Source organism: Pygocentrus nattereri, chromosome 3, assembly GCF_015220715.1.
Source record: "Pygocentrus nattereri isolate fPygNat1 chromosome 3, fPygNat1.pri, whole genome shotgun sequence".
Classification (NCBI taxonomy): Eukaryota; Metazoa; Chordata; class Actinopteri; order Characiformes; family Serrasalmidae; genus Pygocentrus; species Pygocentrus nattereri.
This window is the reverse complement of record NC_051213.1, coordinates 24,093,917-24,106,226: the sequence shown is the minus strand read 5'-3', so window position 1 is coordinate 24,106,226 and position 12,310 is coordinate 24,093,917. Positions and strand designations below refer to the sequence as shown.

At 39.3% G+C, this 12,310-nt stretch overlaps 1 protein-coding gene across 4 annotated transcripts in view; it reads right to left on the bottom strand.

The window, feature by feature from the left end:
- The window catches only part of phactr4b (phosphatase and actin regulator 4b), a 42,944-nt gene extending 34,640 nt beyond the window's left edge, over positions 1-8,304 (bottom strand). Inside the window, exon 1 of one of the 4 annotated variants that reach the window (XM_017724084.2) lies at positions 8,076-8,304. The gene's annotated coding sequence lies outside the window, so the exon portion shown is untranslated. Of the gene's footprint in view, positions 1-5,076; positions 5,234-7,051; positions 7,268-7,457; positions 8,017-8,075 lie in introns of those variants that run through there. The other 3 variants (XM_017724086.2, XM_017724085.2, XM_017724083.2) reach the window with 3 other exon arrangements.
- Positions 8,305-12,310: the final 4,006 nt, after the last annotated feature.

Genomic DNA, 12,310 nt, shown 5'->3' with positions numbered 1-12,310 from the left:
CAAAGGATGAAAACTGTAGTTCTCAAACTTCGCAAAAATTATTCTTGCTTTGCAAAATCCAAATTTAATACAGTCTTGCCAAGTCAATAATTGTGTAAATAAAGGTTATTCTGGAAAATCAACATTATATAATAGTAAGCAGTATTACACTAATATTTTTCAAAACCTTTATATGGTTAATCTTAGAAATACTAGGATTTAGGTTTTTGATTACCACTTGCTGTCAATATCAGTCATTTCAATTTATTAACATCCAACCAATCAACCATCCAATTTCCCACTCAGATTTTCATTGTGTTTAATTATATCAGCCTGGGCTGATGGTCTTTCATGTTATGTGCTGACATTTTAAAAATCCACTGGAGAGCCAAATTGTTCTCAGCGCCATACTGTGCCATTCCACGCTGGTGTGGACTGGTGAGACCAGTGAGTTACAGTTTCTCTTTCTATCTGCTGCTAAATCATAACCAGAGTGGCTAGCTGCTAACAGCTTACTACCGCAGTCCTTACACACAACACAAAACACATTTGATTCCGGCACTTCACTTCAACACCGGTCTCTCAACACACCCTCAGATTCTTTATCTTCTACTCTGAGCACAAGTTACTGAAACTAAACCCGTACCAAAAAATATCTCTGAGCCTGTTTTTCAAGCGTTCCATTTCCAGCACTGTCTGTATGGAAATACCACTGGAACGGTTACCCTCCGTGCTTAGAAGCTTTCAGACCTGCAGTGGAAAAGAGGCCAATGTTTCATACGCTGAGCTGCAGACACGAATCAAGGAAGCACCAGCTGCTTGATTGGGTAAACGCATTGCACGGGCTGGATTCATTTGCATAAAGTTCAGCTCTACTCAACTTCTTGACACACCGCATCCTCTAATTCCGACCTATCATGCGCCACACAGACACGTGGCAGAACTGACACTCACCACTGAAAATGAATGGGACATGTGCCACACCAATGTGCTAGAGCAGTGTAAATGCACCGTTAGTAAACCAATCTGACTTTCAGATACATTATCAGCCATGTCAAGGCACATTTTGTACTGCACCTGAGCTTGTACATATATCTGGCCCAGAAATTTTAGAAAGAGTGGGTTTCTATGTGTGTGTGAGACAGAGATGGAGAGATATATTCATACTGTACTGCAGAAGGGAAAAAGAGGGTTACTAAGGCTGCAGCATGCCAGGAACATGGCTACTGTAGAGCTAAAACACCCTGCGCACATTTCAACAGTATTACCTTTTATTAACCTTAAAACAAGCGTGACTGCTGCACTGGGTCTCCACTAACTTCAGCTTGTGTTAAGCATGAAGGCATATGTCTTCACGGGCAGAGAGTTAATGTTAGGGTTACGAAAGCTGAGGTTGATTTTTCTTGAGCCATGACAGTCAGCCTCAGCAGCTCCACATTTTTGAGGTTTCAGAGACCAAAATAATCCTAAAACTGTAGAGCACTTCCTCAGGAATCAAGAAGTCTGCCCAAAAGTGTAAATGTGAGTTGACCACTTCAAATGCCAAGAAATTAAGGACAGGAAACAAGGGCGGTGATGAAGGGCAGACAAAAACTTCACACTTTTGACCCAACGCAAGTAAAATATCTACTTCTAGATCACTTACTCGTTTAGTTGCATTTATTCGTGTCCCGTTTTGGCACTGGTGCTCTTCTGCTTCATAATCAGCAGTATCAGCAGCCCTCAAGCCCCATACATTGCTGACTTATTGAGCTATAAATCAAAGTGTGGCAATCTGACCAGGTCGTACCATGCCTACAAACAGAGATGGGGACTCGAGTCAGTGACTCGGATTCAATCTGTCTCGAGTTGCCTGTTGACTGAGTCATGATTCAACTGTAATTTCAGCCTGAGGAAAAACAGGAACAAAACTGCATGGACAGAACAAAGCGCTATGTGCAGTAAATGCAGGTTCTGTCGGATAATCTGGCTTAAAAAAGGGTAAAGTATATATATATATATATATATATATATATATATATAAAAAAAAATTTTAAAAACATCCTTAAAAACTTCCTAAATCTTCAACTGGATTATCTATTATGCGAGCAGGCTAGCGTACTTGCTTTACAAACTACAAACTAACCAACGCTTTCAAGTTTTTCCTTTTTCCTTTAAACATTTACATGTTCTGTCTTTCAGCATGATGTTTCTTCTATAATGAGATGCTTGTTATCTGAAGCCTTTTTTGAGTAAGGGAGGTGTTCATTATTGTACAATGCAACATCTGCAGCTACAAGAAGATTCAATTAAAATTCTTTACTAAAGACTTATATCACACTGTGTGCAAGCCTTTTAACAGACTTTTAAAGCTGTGTGACTAGGTGCTACAGTGAGTATACCTAATTTCTGAGTGAGATGTATATTATGTTTGAAGCTTCTAACATGTAACATCTGATGATGCCAGAGTTTCTCTCAAAGTCACATACTGGTCTATAGTATGTATATAGTATAGTATAGTATAGTATACTATAGTATATCTGTGTATTTAATGTTTCATGTTCTGTTCTATTCATAAAACTGATCTTTGGAGAACGCTACATTATTCTGTATCAGATGTGCGTGTACAACCCATGCTGCCCTATGAGAACTCTTCTGTAAACAAGAAGGTAGACTGCTGCCACAGCACAGTGAACAATTCTACTCAATGTTAATCTCAAGCCACGGCTCCACTTAAGCACAAGCTCTATGTTAGCAGCAGTATTTCCACAAGAAAGAGCCTTCGTCTTTGTTCAGGTAAAGAATGTCAGACATATTTATACTTTGACTTACTGAAAGCTCCGAGTTTCCTGTGAGGCACTACACCTTGAATGAATTGCCAAGTACTTTGTCCAGCAACAAAAATGGATTGTTTTTAAACAAGACATTGCTGACAGCTGTTAAGAGGCAGAATAATGACTGGACTGAGTCTGTTCCAAACTAGTGAGTTCATGCTCCAGTGATAGGCTGACGCTAGGGCAATGACTTCAGTCTGAATGAAGCCAAGTGACATGAAGGTGGCAGCTGACATAAAATGCTGAGTAAATGGATCGGAGATGGTGCAGGGGAAGGGTCCTGAAAGAGAACAGATGTCAGTGTCTCACTTACTGTAAATCCGCTTGCTGTTCTCACATCCCAGCAACCAGAGCCTATCGACTGCGGTGAGTCATACAGTGGAATATAAAAGAGTATGTAGCCCACTTCCCCTACTACAACAAAATGTGTGGGACTGCATGTGTGTGATATGCACACATGAGACATGCAACATATTTGCAGTGTCTTGAATACATTGGCCAATTCTTTTGACCAACAAGCAGCAATCATTAATTGCTAATTAAAGCATTAACCAGCAAACCTAACAGCAAGGATATTATCCATCAAAATATCAATTATAAAACGGATTGCTCCAGTTCTGAAACCTGATTAGCTGTGCCACATTCAAAGCGGTTGTAATATATTTGATACGTGCACACTTATGAGCTGGATTCTGTGTTAACACAGCAAGATATTAAAATGTTTTCCTTGTAGCTTTGGTTCAGTGTGCTCCAGCAGTTCTCGATGTATCCATCATAGTACTCATCCATAATGTCCTTCTCAATAATTCTGCATATATATGTGAATTCCTCATACCATCAGCCATTAACCTCTTTCTTAGAGATCATAGATGAAATATTTATCTTTTCGCTTGTGGATGAGTCTTTACCTTATACAAATAGGAACTGTTATTTATTGAAATTATTGTTTTAGTCAACATTGCTCAGTCTACTGTATAGCACTTTGATAATAGCTTCAAAGGTAAAGCATGTTACAAATCATTTTTATATTATTATTATTATTATTATTATTAATATTATTAGATAATCATTTATTTGTCAGTTATGGTTAAATGGTTAACAATTTGCATCCCTAATATACGATCTGAGCCAAGATGAGATAACCATAAGAAGATGCTAATATTATTTCCTTAGGATTAGAAAGTTATCATGCAAAACACTGCCGAGTGTCCATTACCTCACACATGGTCATATTCACCCTCACACAGATACACACACTCACACTCACACACACACACACCACCGCAACAGCCTCCCTCAGGATGGGAAGTGTGAAAATGGGATGTAACTGGCCTAGTTCCTGCTTGAGCATTAACTCCTCACAAACCACCATGCACCAGTTAAAATGTGACCAGTTAAAATGTTAATAAGATCACTATCAGGGAACAACGATCAGACATAGTGTAAATTAAATAGGGAACTTATGTATCAGAAAGAGAACAAAGCAGTATGTTGTCACAGTGCTGGCATACAGTGCTGGAAAAGATCTAGGGTCTGAAACATTGACTTTTTTTGTGTCATTGTATGACCTTGATGTTTTCCAGACAACTTTCTCCCCTAATACAAAACATCAAATGGAAAACAAGAGCAGGCCATTAGTTATTGTAACAAAGCAATGACACCAAAAAAAGTTATAAGAACAAGTCTAAAACACAATGTATACGTGGAGAGAAGCCGCCCATCTATTCAGTATTACAAAAAAATTTATACAATATCAAGTAACATCTCTCGACTATTAAAAGAGTATGACACTGTCTTGTGCAAAAAAAAAAAACTGGGCCTTCATCTTTAATGCCTAAGAATAGCTTAACACACATAAAAGTGGGCTTAGTGTCCCACATCAGCCTGCAGCACCAAAAGGCTTCATTCTCCTAAGACGAATAACAAAAAGGAGATGGAGAAGAGGAAAAGATGACAAGATTAAAGCACTTTTTCAACAAACGACACTTTTGCAACCAGTAGCTGTATCTTCCATCAAGCATAGAATACAATTTGGACAATGGAAACGAGAGAATGTGGCTCACTTCTGTGATCTTTAAATAGCATCCCACCTTGTGATGTACCACCTTGGTCACAAGTTTAGATTTAGGCAGAAATAACCAGAAACAATGTTGAGTAGAATTGGTATCTATGCACACTCAAGGCCAATAGTGAGCTACAGTTTCGCATTCCGCTGCCAAATACGGGGGAGAAGATGTGAAGTGGAGTACTATTCAGAAACCTGACCCAATGCGCTTATACTTACAAAAGCTGCTCCAGATGCAGGCTTATATCTATAGGAAGAACTTCTATCCGGTTGGATGTGCGTCTGTGTGGGGGCTGTGAAGTGAAACCTGCAGCCTGCCTCCTCCACGCAGATCTGATCAGAGATCACCTCCACATCCCTGGCCCCCTCTAGAATGAGCGGAAGGCAGCGTTCGTTCCCATTCCGGCCTGTCTGTACGTCATAGCCACGCCTGTCCCAGAAAAGCTATGCTCACCGCAGGGACCCATGGCCCATTTTACAAGGAGCCCAAAACGCTGCTCTCCTCTGTCCTCTCCAAACTTCAGTCCTCCAGTCATTTCACCTACAATACCCTGCAGCTGACTCTTCAAAACTAGATGCACTCAGGCCTAAAAGAGGGTCTAACCCGACAGACCAGCTGGAAAACACCATGCACTGCTACCATCATCAATACAGCTGAGAACAACATTGCATGACACAGCAGACATGGAAACCATGTAGAAGTCACAGTGAAACAAGTCAGGATGACACATTCACTACCCATTATTTCCTCTAAAGTGGAAATGCATTAACAGGGCTGGTCACGCAGTGCTGTTTCCAGTAAATAGTTTAGAAAAAAGCACAGCCCGATAGCTCCCCAAGTGCACTGCGAGGTGCTTGATATGGTCACCAACAAGTTCAGTTAGACTTGGTTACCATAAAACAGCTAAAGTGGCTACGAATGAATAACTCAAATTTCAAACAGCCACACTGCACAGGCAACTGACAGCAATACTACACCATCTTTAATCTGCATTGATACCAGGCCACATCTAAACTACCCAAAGTCTGCCAGGGTCATCATTTTTCTATCACAATTTACAGTCTTCAGCAGAACCGCATGCCATTTCCCTGCCTGTAGCCCTTTTCTAACCTGATGCCCGCGATCGAGTCAAGGAAAGGGCCTCAGTCTGGAGACTGCACTTTATTTGACATCATCTGGCTGTATAATTTGTACAATTTATTTTTACCACCTATATCTTCATAAGTAATTGGGCCCTGCTCAACAGTTTGGACAGGTTATATACCTTCTTACATCTGGTGATTATATATTTTTTTTAACTGATAAACATTTTTTAACCTTAGAAGTCAAACATAACTAGCTAGCATGTTGTTTGAGATAGGTGGATACAAGCATTGTATATATGCATATAATCTTACTTTAACTAAAATGGCACAGATAGTTGATTCCAAATACAACTGACCATTTATCTCTTAATAATTTGCTGACTGTCATGTTATCTGATCAGAGCTGACACGGTCCTTAAAAAGGTGTCAGATTACTGTGAGTTCGGAGTACAAACCACACTAATATAGGTAGTTTCCACAAGAAACAAGTCTATCAGTCTGAAAAAGCTCAATTCAGTTTCACAAGATTACAATGAACTTCACACTCTATCTGAACAGATCATGCTAAATAATCACCAGATCACATAAAACACACTATTTAGAAGAAATACTTTGAATAGAAAATAACAAGACTGAAAATGTAAGTTAACTGATGTCTATTTGTGAACTGACTGGTTCCATTCTTAAAGGAACAGGTCACCAAAAATCTATATGACACTATTTTTAGTGACTTAGGCCAAATTACACACACACACACACACACACACACACACACACACACACACATATATATATATATATATTTATATATATGGGGCAAAGACATGTTTGTTGCTTTGGTTCTGCATTGGAGCTACAAAGCTATTGTAACTGACAGGTAACGTAAGCCTTTATTATTATTATTATTATTATTATTATTATATTAGCCTCGCAGCTCCACTATATTTGGCTTATAGGTGAACTGCTTCTTTAATGAAAACGCTTAATTGTGGAATAACCCAAAACGTACGGTCAACGCCAAAGCCTGAGAGGAAGTAATGTCATATTTGGTCACACTGACTGAGCGTTCAAGTTTCTGTCAGGATTGAAACACTGCCCTTCATCCTACCTTGAAACAGGCAGTGCGTTTCAAACCTTGCCATCTCGCACGTGCGGCGCTCCTGCCAGGCGTTGGACGGTGTAGTACTGAGGCGAAGCCCACACGTTCAGCGCGAACGAGACCGCTGACGAGGCGCTCACACGGATCCAGCCGGTCCGCTCACACACGCAGGAGGCAGAGACGCTCCTAACATTAACACAGCGGCAGGGGATCCATCAGGCTCATTCGCGCGGCGCTTCACCGGCTACACTGCCTATCGATCCATCCCGTATTTAAGAGAAACTGCCATCTTTGAGGGAGCTACACGTAGGACCCCCAGTAATGTACACCCCTGAACGAGCGTAGCCAGAGGAGGGGATTTCAGTCACACCGAGGCTGTGTGGTGTTCACGCGACCACACACTCAGCATACACACCTGCACTCGAGCGTTTCATGATTACACCGGGTTTAAGCCCCGAGATGCTGCTTGGCCAGTGATGCTCTGTGATCGCTGGCGGCGATGCCTTCAGTCATCCCTCCTCCTGCTGCGGCTGTTCTACAGCACCACCGCACTCGGAGAGAAAGGGGAGAGTTTAAAGCCGCGGTGCTTGTCGGTCTATGAATGACTGCATGGATGGACCGAGAGAGAGATGGATGGACTGCACGACGGCTCCGAACAGCGCTGCTGTTGTCTGGTGCACGCAGAGAAGCGGAGAAGCGTCGCTGCTGCTCCGTATTGTGTCTTTCATCCAGAGCCTTCGTAAGTTTGCTGCCAGAGAAATACCAGAACAGAAAAACCAAACCGAACGATTTTCACCGCATCGCTGTGAAAAATCTCGACTGGCCCACTTTTTCACTTTTACTCGGACTGCAAACCGCCTTTCTAAGCATGTTTTCCTACTAAATCGCGCTCTACAAGTTTCATTGTAAGAGAAGCGGGATGAAGCGGATCATTTCCATTCTTTCCCTGCCCAGACTTTCTTTCTCCTCTCGTTTTCTCCCAGACCGACGAACTGCTCGGTCTCTTTTCTGGTTACTTTGCTGCGTTTCTTACCTTCTTCTGCGCGCGCTCTCTCTCTCTCTCTCTGTAGTCAGCGCTGCTCTCCTCTTTCTCTCACTAGTTTACAATCTCCACAGACACGGCCGCCTCTCCGCCTCTCACTCAACACCCACTGCTCAAACTTCTCTCTTTTTTCACAACAGCGCCGGAAACCACGCGACATGCGGCCTGGTAGTTGTAGTCCAAATTGCAAAGAAGACGCGTCATTCACATTGTCTGGGTCGGCGCAGTTAACTTCAATACCCATAAGCCTCTGCGAAGGAAGCGAACCCCCGCGCAGTGTTAAAAAGCTGTTTCGGGGCTTTACACAAACAGGAGAGCAGTATTCACTTTATTTACCTCTGAAAATAGATAAAAAAGCACTTAACGACACGTTTTTTGCGAAAACTATAACCAGTTCAGCGAAACACAGGTTGCTATAAGTTCATTAGAATGCACCACTGCAGCGGGTTTTAGTAAAGTTGTGAAGAGTTGATTACTGAGTTTTAATTCTGCACAGCGGTGATGGTGAAAGCTTTTAAACTGCTTAGACGTCTGCAACACTTCGCCGGATATTTTCTTAAAAGAGAAAGAGGAGTGTACACTGTGACAGCTTTAATTACCAGTGGGCTTAACTCACTGAATCAGGTCAAAAACAAAGAGCTTTACAGGTACAGTTCTGTTTTAGAATGACATACTTTGGGGAATCTTTCTAGAAATCAAATTAGGAGTTATCAGTTATTCTATTAGGCTGTATGGCATGTGTAGACCCCTTCGCTTCATGTGAAAAAGGTATATAAGAGCATATATTTTTTATGTTTTCTACGTATTAGTGGTGGCTTCATTTCATCTCCAGACTTCAGTGTCAAGCTGACACAAATAATACATTTACACAGGAAATGTATGACATTAAGTACTCATCCACCAAATCTAGGTGTGGAAGAAACAGACATACCCTTCTGCAATTCTTCATGAATTAGCTTTATAGTATACACATTTTTGAATGTCTTTAAAAAGCTAAGCGACTTCAGTACTGTGCAGAAGTTTTAGGCGCCTGAGGAGAAATAATGTTGGGCAGTAAGCTTTATATATATATATATATATATATATATATATATATATATATATATATATATATATATATATATATATATATATAAAACACTAATATTAGAATACATATTACAGTATTGCAGTAAGAGGTGATTTTCTGTTCATGTGTTTGTTAACCATTTAATAAACTTCTCCTTATGGCAGCCTTGAACTATTTGAAGTCATCATTTAACACCTGGTTTAGTTAATCTTAGTACCCCATTCAATAAAATCAGATATGCTGCTGTAATTTTAGAAAATCCATGACTGCATCCAAACCATACTAACATACTAAATATTCTGTGAAAACTTTTACGCCACCATTAGAAGTTCATTTATTTGTTAAGTGTGTGTAATACATTCAGCATTCAGTTTTGGATGCAGCTCATGTGATGTCTGGTGGCATCCAGGAGAAATCTGGACCTGGGCTTTGTTCTTTAAACTGGCTATATTTATATTCACTATATTTATTTGTTTTTATTTCAGTAATATAACATGTTTTTACAAGCACAGACTCAAATATTGGCAAAATAAATGTGCCTAAGTGCCTAGGACTGGGCCCAGTACTGTATTCTAAAAATAAGCATCCAAGAGTATCATTCTCTTTGAGGGATCTTTTAAGATGTATCCTTACAGGCAGGGCAGCTTTGCTCAAAAGTAGGCATTTATAAAATGTAGGTATTGTAATTGAATGCAATACTGCCATCCAGTGGAATATCATGGAAGAACAAAAAAAGTTTCTTCTACACTTTGATAAAAATGAACTCAAATTTTATGACATAAAATGTCAGATAAATGAGCAATACATTAAAAAAATCTGAGGTAGCACAATTTATAAAGCTGACGGATCTCACAGCTGATGTATTTCATTTGTTAAGCACCAGTATCACATATCTGTGCATAATAAAATGTAAATGCAAAATTTACACCTGTGTTAATACATTATACTGATAAAGCAAAAAATAAATGATGTCCAACCTCTAAATTTAGTATGATATGAAAAAATGTCATAGAGCATCTCATTGGTCTAAAGCAGGTGTATCTAACCCAAACACTAAAGGGGCTATATTTAAAAAAAAAAAAAAAAAGTTGGCCGGGGAACGCTTCAAATTATTCAAATTATGCCAAATCTAAAAGAGCAAAATACAGGCACTTGTAGTAGATTTTGCAATATTGCATGGATATTTAAACTATTCTGTCAGCTTTCAACTTAAATAACAGGGGTCAGCTCAAATAAACAGGTAATCATGTAATGATTGTGACAAGTTTGTGTATTAATGGTGTATTCATGTATTAATACAGTAATAATGGTGACTTCAAAGATGAGCAAGTTACCCATGTCATGGGTACTAATATACCCCCCCTACCAGCTTTACATAGTAGTCTGGATCCTTTTCTTCTTCAACCTGGAGAACACAATATCCAATATTTCCATAAATGATCTTTAAGATTGACTCATCAGACCACAGTGCACATTTCCATTGTGTATCAGTCTATTTCAGATTGAATCCCGAAAAGTCAATGGTGTTTCTTGACATATGGATTCCACTCAGCTTTGTACAACCTTAAATTGCATTTCAGCTGCTGTGGATGCAGCAATGACTGATGCTTTGTGGATGATTTGTGGATGCAGCAATGACTGATGCTCCAGTAAAAATTTTGGCGATGGTTTGTAAAAGTATTTCAGTCCAAATATGATTGTCAAGAAAATTTGAAAATTACATGTAATTATATACATTCAAAAGGGTGCTGTTAGATGGTCATCCAAGGTATAACCACTACTAAATTTAGTTGTAGTTTATAGTTTATCTGCTGTTATTTTTGCAAAATATATGGACTATAATCACATGAAGGAGTGTTTGCAGTACCCTCACAACCATGTGGTGATTCTGCAGTGTCACATGCAGAGCACATTCTTTTTCCCTAAACATGAGCAGTTTAAATGGATGTTGATGAACAGCAGTTCCAATCTGGGTTCCCAGTGCAAATCCTGCCTTGCAGTTGTTCAGTATAAGAAATGGGAGTAACATAATAATGTGAAAAAAAAAAGAAAGTTGCTGTGATTGATATGTGAAATGGAAGTGCATGTTATGTGGTAAGATATTAACTAGAGTAGAGGAGTTTTGGGTGAGGCCATTGTCCTCAAGTTACTGTATAACCCTATTTTGTGCTTTGGGTTGAATAAACATCATTTCTGCTGATTCCTTTTGCGCTGATTGGAAATGCTCCACAAAAAACTTTTTTAATGCTGTATTTAGAGAATACTTTCATGTTAAACTGTCTGAAATGAACTACTGAACTGTTGCCTCAAGACTAAGTCTGCTGAACCACATGCTCTGTGTGGAAAAAGAAATGAGAAAAAAACGAGTGGGGCATCAGTCAATAATTCACTCAAACAGGCCGTGCCTAATAGTCAAGTCGGGGAATGTGAGCTCAGATAAATTCAATAGGAAACTGGAAAAAAAAAGAAAATGCTTGCTTTGTAGTGAAGGTACCGCAGTGTTGATTGTTTGTATGAATGCTGCTTTCTGATTGGTTGCTATTGTTTTGGGTCAGGTGTTGGAACATGCAGGATGATGATTGCACTACTATTAGGAATAGGCTATAGCTAGATGTCTTGACATTAAAGGTCATTAGCACATTCTCTGTGTGTGTGTGAGACTCAAGTCCTACTCTGGTCCTGGCATTACTTAAAGGGTTAATTTGATCTGTTGTTCAGTATTGACTGCTGAAGTAAAAACTACATTTTTTTTTCCTTATTGAGACTCCAACAATACTCATCTGAAATTCTTGGAAAGGTTTGGGTGCTCTAGATGTCTGGATTTTTGCAGATGATGCATGCATTTTTAATATAACCATCACACTCAGTTTGATGATGTGTACCTATAAATCTCAGTAGAAAGATATCCTGTTTAAAAAAAGTGAATTAGAGATTATTAAAACAAACTTTTATTTAATACATTAATAATTATATTTATCTATCTAAGTACATGTATAAGCATGTATCTTTATACTTGAGTAAAAATCTACTTAAAAATCTACTTACTTGACTATTTCTTTCACTGGATTACTAGTACTTTTACTTAAGTAAGAGACTTATGTGCTTTTCCCATCTCTGCTTTTAGTTGGTGCTGAAAGAAAACTCAACTATGTGTGAT